This window comes from Coregonus clupeaformis, chromosome 1, assembly GCF_020615455.1.
Source record: "Coregonus clupeaformis isolate EN_2021a chromosome 1, ASM2061545v1, whole genome shotgun sequence".
Lineage (NCBI taxonomy): Eukaryota > Metazoa > Chordata > Actinopteri > Salmoniformes > Salmonidae > Coregonus > Coregonus clupeaformis.
The window spans coordinates 78300566-78313818 of record NC_059192.1 but is presented as its reverse complement, the minus strand read 5'-3'; the positions used below and the strand labels follow the sequence as shown (position 1 = coordinate 78313818).

The 13253-nt window shown below is 47.4% G+C and overlaps 1 protein-coding gene across 1 annotated transcript in view; it reads left to right on the top strand.

The window, feature by feature from the left end:
- Positions 1 to 13253, top strand: part of LOC121576253 (calcium-activated potassium channel subunit alpha-1-like) — a 111538-nt gene that overhangs the window by 16613 nt on the left and 81672 nt on the right. The gene's annotated exons all lie outside the window — the stretch shown is intronic.

The following is a 13253-nucleotide window of genomic DNA, read 5'->3' as shown; positions in this document are numbered from 1 at the left end:
CTGCTCTTATCACACCATAGTGCCATCAGAGTTCTAATACCAATACAGGGTGAAAGGGGGCCACCAAATTCTGAACCGCCATAAAAAAACAAAATGGTATAGAAAAGTATTTTGTATTTTGAAAATACAAATTACAGATCTCCAAAGTATGTTGTTACAAAATACAGTGGATTGTAGTTAAGGCCAGTGAAATACAAATTACAATATACTCCAAAGTAATTGAAGTATGTAATTTCAAATACATGTAACAGAAATACTATATCTCTGACTGCAGGGAACACCAGAGTGGTGTAGTACAACGCGAGATAGAGTTCAACTCAGAATAACCGGTGACATGAAAGTGGCTAAGCTTTTAGCCAGGTACATTTCTATTTACATCTACATTTACATCATTTAGCAGATGCTCTTATCCAGAGCGACTTACACATTTCTATGGCAATGAATCCTTAAGAACTAACCTGCTCCAGGGCAGACTAACTCAGCACTAACTCCACTTATCCTGAATTAAATGTCTGAGCTGTGAGTTGAGGACCAGTGAAATCAGATTCCCTCCCTCTCACAAAGATTGCATCATCAACCCCTTCATTTGAGGAAGACGACTGATTAAAGGTCCCTCACAGTCAAAATCATGTTTTTCATGATATTTGGATTAAACCAGATTTACATTTAAATTTTAGTCAACTTACAGGAGCAATTAGGGTTAAATTCCTTGCTCCAGGGCACATCAACCTATTTTTCACCTATTCGGCTCAGGGATTACTAGCCCAAAGCTCTTAACCGCCAGGCTAACTGCCGCCCACCCTCACACCCCCTAACTACCTTCCCCCTCTGTCTGCTAAAGGCTGATCTCCTACACCTGTTCAAAGCTTTCACTGGATATCCAACATGGGAAAACCGAGAGTTGTCTCTTTCTTTAACCTGCTGTAACTAAAATAGAACCGACAGCCCTTTCCATTACGGTTGGGCAGTATCCAGATTTTCATACCTTCATACCGTTCCTGTACCATACCAGGGTATACAGTATTACTGGCAGTTCACACAAGGTGGAGCTATTTCTTTCCAAAAGTAGAAAAAGAAATGCTAACAAATGCTAACAAAGTACTAGTGAATTCCCGTAGCGGACGCTAGCTAAATGCTAACAAGCGCAAGCGAACATAAACTAATTCAAGGACAGACACCCCAGCTCATAAAGTAGTACAACTATCTCAAAAGGTTTGCTGCACTCACAAAACAAATATTTGACAGCAGGGATCTTCATCCAGGAGGGGATTGATCGTCTCTGCTGTAAAAGAGCGCCACCATGTGGTGGTCTCCGATAGAGGTGCTGGTTTTGATTACAGGTGAAACTGTCCCAGTGCCTCGGTTATAGGACGTAAACCAGTACAAGGCAGGGATACAATTCACACTTTATTTCCATACACCATACAGACACACACACAGCAAACAGGAAGAGGAATAGAATCGGTCAGAGGAACTCTGCACACTAACACAGGAAATCCAGGATGGAGGCTTGTCCTTGTAGGAAGGGTCCAGTGGTGCGTGTTGTTGAGGTGGTGCAGAGTACTTCTGACCTGTTGTCTCTGTGCCCCTGTGTCCAACTAAGGGGCTGTTACCCCACCTGATAGGGCCTGTGATTGGCTGACTAGGTCAGCTGACTGAATTCCCTGGCAACCTGGTCCCTAACACAGAGGTGTGAAATGGCCTCTGCCAATGGACAATGGGGTCATGCTGAGCTGACCTCAGCAGTAAAAGTCACACAGAGTTAGTCTTTATGTCCTAGCCAGAGAGAGGGTTCAGTGAGGGTTTAATGATTAAAATGAAAAGGTATTTGTACATCTGCTGTAACCAAGAGGTGATGAAGTTACACTTGAAATTCTGGGCTAAATTACAAGAAGCTTGATCTTGCAAGCTAGCCGCTAGCTAGCAAGTTAGCAAACCAAATGCATAGCTGTAGCCCTGAGTTGTAGGGAATTTATTTGGCACACAGATAGTTAAACTTATAGTTAAAGATATAAGATATTTAGCTGGCAAACAGTAGTGAATTTCAAGTGTAACTTGATCACCTCTCTTGCGCTGCACAACAGTGGATTGTCACCTCAGGAAAGCTTCCATTTGCTCCTTGTCCGTGCGCTCTTTGTAAACAACCCTACCATGAGACTGGCTCAATCAGCTATTTTGGGGAACGGCTTCATAATGAAAGAATTATGCAACAGGCGAAATGAAGAATGCTATCTGCTTTATCTATTAACCTAAAAAAGTACATACCAGGGATGGGCAACTCCAGTCCTCGGGGGCCGGAGTGGTGTCACACTGTTCCCCCATCCCTAGCAAACACAGCTGATTAAACTAATTGCATTCTAAACTGAAGATCATGATTAGTTGATTATTGGGGTCAGGTGTGTTAGCTGGGGCAAAAGTGTGACACCAATCAGGTCCCGAGTACTGGAGTTGCTTATCCCTGGTACTGTATATACTGGTTCCAAGCCTACTTTCCATTTTCACAACCTTGTTAAAGGTCCCGAATAGTCAAAATCATGTTTTTCATTAAATTAGATTATATTTGGATGAAACCAGATCAAAGTAGGATGACCAAAGTATGACTATAAAATGACTGTTGCATTCAGAAAGTATTCAGACCCCGTGACTTTTTCCACATTTTGTTGCCTTATTCTAAAATCGATCTACACACAATACCCCATAATGACAAAACAAAAACAGGTTTTTGAAATTTGTACAAGTGTATAAAAAATACAAAAACTGAAATGAGATTTACATAAGTATTCAGACCCTTTATTCAGTACTTTGTTAAAGCACCTTTGGCAGTGATTACAGCCTTGAATCTTCTTGGGTATGACGCTACAATCTTGGCACACCTGTATTTGGGGAGTTTCTTCCATTCTTCTCTGCAGATCCTCTCAAGCTCTGTCAGGTTGGATGGGGAGCGTTGCTGCACAGCTATTTTCAGGTCTCTCCAGAGATGTTCGATCGGGTTCAAGTCCGGGCTCTGGCTGGGCCACTCAAGGACATTGAAAGACGTAGTAATTGTTTAAGTTTTATATTTTATTTTTTTATATATAAATTATTTTTAGGTTTTATTTCAGGTTTTTTAGGGGGTAGATCAGCTTTAATATTGCAGATAGATTGTAGCTTCCATCAATGTAATTGTCTGCATCACTTCCAATCCCCCATATATTTTTTGCAAATATATACAGCTGTGGAAAAAATTAAGAGACCACTGCTAATTTTTCTTAAATCAGCATCTCTACATGTATGACAGCCATTCCATTCCAGTGTCTGTTCAATTCCAACACAGGCACACCTCATTCTACTGAATTAGGTACTGATTAGGTGATCACCTGAACCAAATCTTATTTAACGAGGAAAAGTATAAAAACCACTGCTGTGGTCATCACTATCCTCTTGCAATAGGACCAGCTGGATGGCAAAAACAGTGCTAATAGTACCTCAAAAGTTATATATATATTATTTTTTGGCTTTACTGGCAGAGGGATACAGTGAGCATCAGGTTGCTTCCATCCTTAAAATTTCAAAGATGGCAGTTCATAAGAACAAGGTCAAGCAGCAGACATTGGGGACAACAAAGCTACAGACCGGCAGAGGGCGAAAACGACTCTCTACTGACCGGGATGACCGCCAACTCATTAGAATGTCACTCAACAACCGTAGGATGACATCAAGTGACCTACAAAAAGAATGGCAAACGGCAGCTGGGGTGAAGTGCACGGAGAGGATGGTTCGAAACAGACTCCTCCTCAAGAACCTGTCATGGCCAGCCCAATCTCCAGACCTGAACCCCATTGAAAACTTCTGGAATGTGATCAAGAGGAAGATGGATGGTCATAAGCCATCAAACAAAGCCGAGCTGCTTGAATTTATGCGCCAAGAGTGGCATAAAGTCACCCAACATCAATGTGAAAGACTGGTGGAGAGCATGCCAAGACGCATGAAAGCCGTGATTGAAAATCAGGGTTATTCCACCAAATATTGATTTCTGAACTGTTCCTAAGTTAAAACATTAGTATTGTGTTGTTTAAAAATGAACATGAACTTATTTTCTTTGCATTATTCGAGGTCTGACAACACTGCATCTTTTTTGTTATTTTGACCAGTTGTCATTTTCTGCAAATAAATGCTCTAAATGACAATATTTTTATTTGGAATTTGGGAGAAATGTTGTCAGTAGTTTATAGAATAAAACAAAAATGTTATTTTTACCCAAATACAAAACCAGAGAAAAAGAAACCCCAGAGAAAGTGATAATATATATATATATAGTACCAGTCAAAAGTTTGGACATGCCTACTCATTCAAGGGTTTTTCTTTATTTTTACTATTTTCTACATTGTAAAATAATATTGAAGACATCAAAACTATGAAATAACACATATGGAATCATGTAGTAACCAAAAAAGTGTTAAACAAATCAAAATATATTTGAGATTCTTCAAAGTAGCCACCCTTTGCCTTGATGACAGCTTTGGACACTCTTGGCATTCTCTCAACCAGTTTCATGAGGTAGTCAATTTGTAAGTCGCTCTGGATAAGAGCGTCTGCTAAATGATGTAAATGAATGCATTTCAATTAACAGGTGTGCCTTGGTAAAAGTTAATTTGTGGAATTTCTTTCCTTCTTAATGCCTTTGATCCAATCAGTTGTGTTGTGACAAGGTAGGGGGGTGGTATACAGAAGATGGTCTTTTACCAAAAATGGCTAAGTCCATATTATGGCAAGAACAGCTCAAATAAGCAAAGAGAAACGACAGTCCATCATTTTACTTTAAGACATGAAGGTCAGTCAATACGGTGCAGTGTCACGGTGCAGTCACAAAAACCATCAAGCGCTATGATGAAACTGGCTCTCATGAGGACCACCACAGGAAAGGAAGACCCAGAGTTACCTCTGCTGCAGAGGAAAGTTCATTAGAGTTAACTGCACCTCAGATTGCAGCCCAAATAAATGCTTCACAGAGTTAAAGTAACAGACACATCTGAACATCAACTGTTCAGAGGAGACTGCGTGAATCAGGCCTTCATGGTCGAATTGCTTCAAAGAAACCACTAGTAAAGGACATCAATAAGAAGAAGAGACTTGCTTGGGCCAAGAAACACAAGCAATGGACATTAGACCGGTGGAGATTTGTCCTTTGGTCTGGAGTCCAAATTTGAGATTTTTGGTTCCATCCGCCGTGTCTTTGTGAGACGCAGAGTAGGTGCACAGATGATCTCTGCATGTGTGGTTCCCTCCGTGAAGCATGGAGGAGGAGGTGTGATGGTGTGGGGGTGCTTTGCTGGTGACACTGTCAGTGATTTATTTAGAATTCAAGGCACACTTAACCAGCATGGCTACCACAGCATTCTGCAGCGATACGCCATCCCATCTGGTTTGCGCTTAGTGGGACTATCATTTGTTTTTCAACAGGACAATGACCCAAAACACACCTCCAGGCTGTGTAAGGGCTATTTCACCAAGAAGGAGAGTGATGGAGTGTTGTGTCAGATGACCTGGCCTCCACAATCACCCAACCTCAACCCAATTGAGATGGTTTGGGATGAGTTGGACCGCAGAGTGAAGGAAAAGCAGCCAACAAGTGTTCAGCATATTTTGGGAACTGTTGGAAAAGCATTCCAGGTGAAGCTGGTTGAGAGAATGCCAAGAGTGTGCAAAGCTGTCATCAAGGCAAAGGGTGGCTACTTTGAAGAATCTCAAATATAAAATATATTTTGATTTGTTTAACACTTTTTTTTCGTTACTACATGATTTGATATGTTATTTCATTGTTTTGATGTCTTCACTATTATTCTACAATGTAGAACATTTTAAAATAAAGAAAAACCTTGGAATGAGTAGGTGTGTCCAAACTTTTGACTGGTACTATAGGTTATGATACCTAGCTACTGATGTAGGTTAAAGTAGCCTACCTACTGATATAAGTGATGCAGTTTACTGATGTAGGTTAGGTTATGATGTGACCTAATGATCGTTATGAACCATTTCCCTATATCACTACTCACTCTACTACCTACCCTGCTTAAGCCTCTACCATGATACATACAAAACCTCATAACTCATACAATACCTTGAATAGCAGTTATATCTACATAATCAAAATATGAGTCTGTTTGCATGCTTCATAAGTAACAACCTCCTAGTTATATCGTAACAAAAGACCATGGCCAACCCCTGCCAACCACCAAAACTAGAACGTGCGGAATAGAGTATGCCTAGAATATCAAATTCCAAGTGTGTTGAGCTGCAGTGTAACTCTATTATTACTGATCATTATTCATGTTCATCTTGGACCATGGATCTGTCCTGTGTCAGCTGTGCTTTGTGCTATATTTAGAATACAATGACTATGTGTCATGAGCCCTCTCACTCCACCGGGTTACCACCTTATGTGTTTCCACTATCTTCCACTCTGCTCATCTCTCTCTCTCTACTCAGCCTAACGAGCTCCACCTGTCCCTGCTCTGCTCGGCTCTAATTACTCTGCCAGCTGCGCTGCATTACCCACTAACCTCTCCCAGTATTTAAAGTCCCGTCTTTCAGCTCTCCTTTGTCAGATCGTCTGCAAAGCTCACACCCGGAACCTGTGTGCTCGCGCTTCTGGCTCACCCCTGTTTTGTGACCCCGGACCTGCCTGATTCTTGGATACTCTTCTGCCCCAGGAAAACCAGACCTGCTTTCTGCCATTACGACTCCTGACTACTCTTCGACCCCGGTAACTCTGACCAGCCTTCTGCCTTGCTACTACGTATTTGGATTTCCCTTGAACTGTACTTCTGCCTGTTTTCATCCGCCCCGTTGTGTCTGTGTTTCCTCCCCCAGGACTTCTGGACCACCAACCACCGGCGTCATCGGACGCATCGCTGCCACTGGGGGGAGGCACAGACCCAGCACATCGGACGGGATAACCCCTGGAGCCTTCACTCACTCCCTACATCCCTTTCCCCTTAAGTTTAAATAAACTTTCTGGTGTGACGCAATTGTGGTCCTCTTGTCGTCTGTCTGAACCGTGACAGTACGATCTGACCATCATGGACTCAGCGCACACTTCCCCCCGACATGGAAGCCGAAGAACCTGAGCAACCCACCGCCATGCTACGCCTGGAACACACTGAGAGAGAGCTAAGCCGCATGAGCGGCGACGTCACCTCTCTGCTTCAGGTCGGCCACCAACAGCATCAGCAGTTCCAGCAGCACCAGCAGCAGTCCCAGCAGCAGCAACAACAACTCGCCAGGATCATCCAACTCCTCACCAACCTTACCCCAGCCAGTCTGCCCACCAGCCCTGCCTCCGAAGTTACCTGCCCCGGTCATAGCAGCCGCTACCCCGGAACCCAAGATTGGAAACCCCGAGCGGTTCAACGGCGATTCTACCCAGGTCCGGCCATTCCTGACTAGCTGCCGACTTCAGTTCTCCTTGCAGCCAAGGACCTTCGCCACGGAGGGGGCTAGGGTCGGGTATGCCATCACTCACCTGACGGGCCGAGCTCGACTCTGGGGAACAGCAGAGTTCGAACGTCAAACCCCCGCATGTGCAACCTTCGACCTGTTTGCTGAGGAGATGCTGAAGGTGTTTGACCTGGATTCACCAACCGCAGAGGCGTCTCGTGAACTGTTCAGTATTCGACAAGGCAGACGTACAGTCGCAGACCATTCCATCGACTTCCGAACCCTGGCAAGACGAAGTTCTTGGAACACACCCTCGTTGGTGGACGCGTTCTTCCATAGCTTGGCTGACTATATCAAGGACGAGTTGGTCTCCCATGAACTGCCTTCCACTCTTGATGAAGCCATCGCACTGACTGTCCGGATCGACAGAAGGATACAGACCCGTCGTCGTGAGAGGGGGCGCCAAGGTCCACCAACTACCGGCATTCGGAGAGATCCGACTGGGCTCCTGTCAGCTACTGCCACTCACCCAAGTCAGCTTGATCAGTCTGAGCCTATGGAGATTGGGCGAGCCTCTCTCACTCCTGCAGAGCGCCAGCGCCGCTTCACCTCAAACCTCTGCCTCTATTGTGGAGGTGATGGACATCGTGTGGTAACCTGCCCTTTAAAAGGCCGAAGCTCACCGGGCATAGGGGGAGTCCGGTTGAGCTCAATGACCACCCAGTCCTCCGACCGCAAACCCTTGCTGCAAGTTCACCTCCGCCTCTCTGACTCAACTCACACCCTGGCTGCTCTGGTGGATTCGGGCGCCGAAGCCAACATAATGGACATCAAGCTGGCACGCCAACTGGGACTGGAGAACCTCCGTTTGACACCTCCTATTCCTGCCCGGGCACTGGACGGACACTTACTCGGATCGGTCACTCATGTCACGGCCCCGGTCTTGATGGGTCTGTCCGGAAACCATCAAGAAACTATCCAGTTTCACCTGCTACCCTCTCCAGGCCAACCCCTCATCCTGGGTTACCCATGGCTCCGCCGGCACAACCCTCAGCTCGACTGGGTGACCGGGGTGATCAGGGAGTGGGGAGAGGACTGCCACCGAACCGGCCTGCTTGCTGCCGCACTACCCCCTCGGCCAGTACCTACTAACTCCGCTCCTGACCTCTCCCATGTCCCAGAATGCTACCATGGTCTCAGAGAAGTGTTTAACAAAGCTAGAGCCACATCTCTGCCCCCTCACCGACCGTACGACTGTGCCATCGACCTCCTCCCTGGAACAGCCCCTCCAAGGGGTCGTCTTTATTCGTTGTCTGCTCCTGAAAGAAGGTCCATGGAGGACTACATCAATGGCTCTCTGTCCACAGGATTGATCCGTTCATCTTCATCTCCGGCTGGTGCTGGCTTCTTCTTTGTGGGGAAGAGGGACGGATCTCTTCGCCCTGCATCGACTACAGGGGACTCAACGACATCACAGTGAAAAACCGTTACCCTCTCCCTCTGCTCACCTCTGCTTTTGAGTTGCTCCAGGGAGCCACTGTTTTTACCAAGTTGGATCTCAGAAACGCTTACCACCTAGTGCGGATCCGGGAGGGAGATGAATGGAAGACCGCATTCAATACACCAACAGGCCACTACGAGTATCTGGTTATGCCTTTTGGCCTCACCAATGCTCCTGCTGTGTTCCAGGCTCTAGTGAATGATGTACTGCGGGACATGTTAAACAAGTTTGTCTTCGTTTACCTGGATGACATCTTAATCTACTCCAGAAACCTGTCTGAACACACCCGCCATGTCCAGCAAGTCCTTCATCGTCTTCTGGAGAATTCCCTCTACGCCAAGGCAGAGAAATGTGAGTTTCACGTCAAGACAGTGGCCTTCCTGGGGTACATAGTGGCAGAGGGAAGTATCCAAATGGATCCTGCCAAAGTATCAGCAGTCACTTCATGGCCAGTTCCGGAGAACAGAAAGAAGCTGCAACAGTTTCTGGGGTTTGCTAACTTCTATAGAAAGTTTATCCGGAACTACAGTACCGTTGCTGCCCCTCTCACTGCTCTAACCAGCACCAAGCAACCCTTCACCTGGACCCCAGCAGCCGACAAGGCCTTCAGTACCCTCAAGGTAAGGTTCACCTCCGCTCCCATCCTCCAGATGCCTGACGTGGACCGGCAATTCATTGTGGAGGTGGACGCCTCGGATGTGGGGAGTTGGTGCTGTGATTTCTCAGTGGGCTGCGGAGGATAGGAAGCTCCATCCCTGTGCCTTTTTCTCACGTCGGTTGTCCCCCTCTGAGTGCAATTACGACATAGGGAACCGAGAGCTGCTGGCTGTGAAGCTTGCCTTGGAGGAGTGGCGTCACTGGCTGGAGGGGTCCACCATTCCATTTCTCGTTTGGACCGATCATAAGAACTTGGAGTACATCCGCACGGCCAAACGGTTGAACTCCCAGGCAGTCCCGCTGGGCCCTGTTCTTCACCAGGTTTAAGTTCACTCTGTCATACCGGCCTGGGTCACGCAACACCAAGCCAGACGCCCTCTCCCGTCAATTCCAGAAGGATGACAACCCCTCCAAGGATCCTGTGTCGATTCTGCCAAGTCCCTGCATCGTAGCAGCTCTGACCTGGGCTGTTGAGGAACAGGTGCTGGAAGCTCTCCGTAACCAGCCCGGTCCCAGCACTTGCCCAGCTGACCGCCTTTTTGTCCCCGAAAACCTAAGGTCCCAGGTCGTTCAGTGGGGACATGACTCCCGCCTAGCTTGTCACCCTGGCTCCACCCGCACTTACAACCTGCTCGCCCAGAGGTTCTGGTGGCCCGCTCTGAGAAAGGATGTACGGGAATTCGTCCAAGCCTGCCCCATCTGCAACCAACACAAGTCGTCCTGCCAGCCCCCAGCCGGATTGCTGCAGCCCCTGCCTGTGCCCAGACGTCCCTGGTCTCACATCGCCCTTGACTTTGTCACGGGGCTGCCCCCTTCAAGGGGCAAGACCGTCATTCTCACCATAGTTGACCGATTCAGCAAGATGGCACACTTCATTCCCCTCCCCAAGCTCCCAACCGCCAAGGAGACCGCCCAGGTGGTCCTGGAACACGTCTTCCGGATCCACGGACTGCCAAAGGATGTAGTTTCTGACCGTGGTCCACAATTCTCCTCCGCTTTTTGGGAAGGAGTTCTGTCACCTGCTGGGAGCCACAGTCAGTCTGACTTCCGGATTCCATCCCCAATCCAATGGGCAGTCAGAGCGGGCAAATCAGGAGCTCGAGAAGGCACTGCGATGCATGACTTCACGCAACCCCCACTCCTGGTCGCAGCAATTGACATGGGTGGAGTACGCACACAATTCTCTGACCTGCTCTGCCATCGGTATGTCCCCTTTCCAATGTGTTTATGGATACCAGCCTCCTCTATTTGCCAGTCAGGAAGGGGAGGTTACTTGCCCATCTGCACTTGCGTTTGCCCGTCGATGTCGCCGCACCTGGTCACAGGCCCGAGCCACACTTCTCAGATCCGTTGCCAGCTACACTACCGGGGCCAACCGTCGGAGAATCCCTGCTCCCATCTACCATGTTGGTCAAAGGGGTGTGGTTGTCGTCAAGGAACCTGCCACTCAGGGTGGAGTCGCAGAAGTTGGCACCTCGGTTCATTGGCCCATTCCCTATCATAAGAGTGATTAGCCCAACTGCTGTCCGGCTCCAACTGCCTAATTCCATGAGGGTGCACCCCACTTTCCATGTGTCTAAGATTAAGCCCGTTCATGAGAGTCCGCTGGTCCCTGCTGCGCCTTGTCCTCCTCCTCCACGGCTCGTCGATGGTGGTCTGGTTTACACCGTCCCGCCGCCTGCTTCGGTCCAGACGGAGGGGTAGGGGTCTCCAGTACCTCATTGACTGGGAGGGCTATGGACCTGAGGAAAGGACCTGGGTGCCAGCTAGTCGGATTGTGGATAGGACTCTCATCACCGCCTTCCACCAACGGCATCCTGATCAACCTGCAATCCGTAGGGGCCGCCCCAGAGGGATCCCTAACCGTCCTGCCCGCTCGGCTTCCCTGTCCTGTGCCTGATCCTGTCTCGGGACCTGTCCCATCTCCCGACCACGGCCCTCCGGCTTCCTCCGAGGATGAGGGCGTTCGCTCGGACCGTTCGGAGGAGTTCTAGCCCTCCTCCGGCTCCCCTCCTCCCGCCCGGCGTGGTGTTGCTCTTGGGACTTCTGGGGCCGTCCCCTTGGGGGGTTCTGTCATGAGCCCTCTCACTCCACCGGGTTACCACCTTATGTGTTTCCACTATCTTCCACTCTGCTCATCTCTCTCTCTCTACTCAGCCTAACGAGCTCCACCTGTCCCTGCTCTGCTCGGCTCTAATTACTCTGCCAGCTGCGCTGCATTACCCACTAACCTCTCCCAGTATTTAAAGTCCCGTCTTTCAGCTCTCCTTTGTCAGATCGTCTGCAAAGCTCACACCCGAACCTGTGTGCTCGCGCTTCTGGCTCACCCCTGTTTTGTGACCCCGGACCTGCCTGATTCTTGGATACTCTTCTGCCCCAGGAAAACCAGACCTGCTTTCTGCCATTACGACTCCTGACTACTCTTCGACCCCGGTAACTCTGACCAGCCTTCTGCCTTGCTACTACGTATTTGGATTTCCCTTGAACTGTACTTCTGCCTGTTTTCATCCGCCCCGTTGTGTCTGTGTTTCCTCCCCCCCCAGGACTTCTGGACCACCAACCACCGGCGTCATCGGACGCATCGCTGCCACTGGGGGGAGGCACAGACCCAGCACATCGGACGGGATAACCCCTGGAGCCTTCACTCACTCCCTACATCCCTTTCCCCTTAAGTTTAAATAAACTTTCTGGTGTGACGCAATTGTGGTCCTCTTGTCGTCTGTCTGAACCGTGACACTATGTGCGGCAGGCAGTATATGGGTTAACACTGTACGGTAGGCTATATCCACGTGAGACTTGGAAAATGCAATCAAGGGCTATATGGCAGCACTGTCAACAATGTGCTGTAATTGAATAGGATGTTTGCAGTAAGCTTGAACTGTCATTACACACAACTGGATTTGGGTCACATGATGTATGCTGGCTACGGTAATGATCAACTCAACATTTACTTGGCTATTTATTTATTTATCTTTATATGAATTCTTTGTGCCAGATACAAGTGTTGAGGGTGAGAAGGCTACACTACATTGCTAGCATCTGCTACGGCTGCTTGATCACATGAAAAAAGTCTTACCCCTACATGATATCAAGCCTGAAACTACTGCCACTGCACTGCACACACCTCTAGCATTAACCGTTCTACTGGACACGCTGGACCACGAGGATATTGAATGAATCCCTACGTGTTCATTATTTCTATGTCAAAATGAGAATGTATGCACTCACTACTGTAAGTCGCTCTGAGTTTGACGTGAGAGAAAAAGTTACTTTTCACACATTATGAGCATTTTTATCTGGAAAAAATATTGTGGGTGATGTTTTAGTTACTCAAAAGGCTATTTTAAATATTTTTATTCATCAAATGTTTTTTGTGTGGTAAAAAATTGTAATGTTAAAATACCTATCACATTAAACATGTAGTAATGACAGAATGCATTTCAAACTTCACGCACAGTAAAACTTTTGTATGACTTAATACAATTATTTTATTGATAGGAGTGGCAAAAATGGTTATTGTGCATTGATAAGCAAACCAAAGCAGACCAAAGATGCCATTAACGATACATAATAAAATAAAGACTACACTTCTAAAAGCCTATTTCACACCATAGCCTGCTGAATTGGCAAGATAACTTTTATTTCATTTTGATTTCGGTACAAATAAAAATGTGGCACT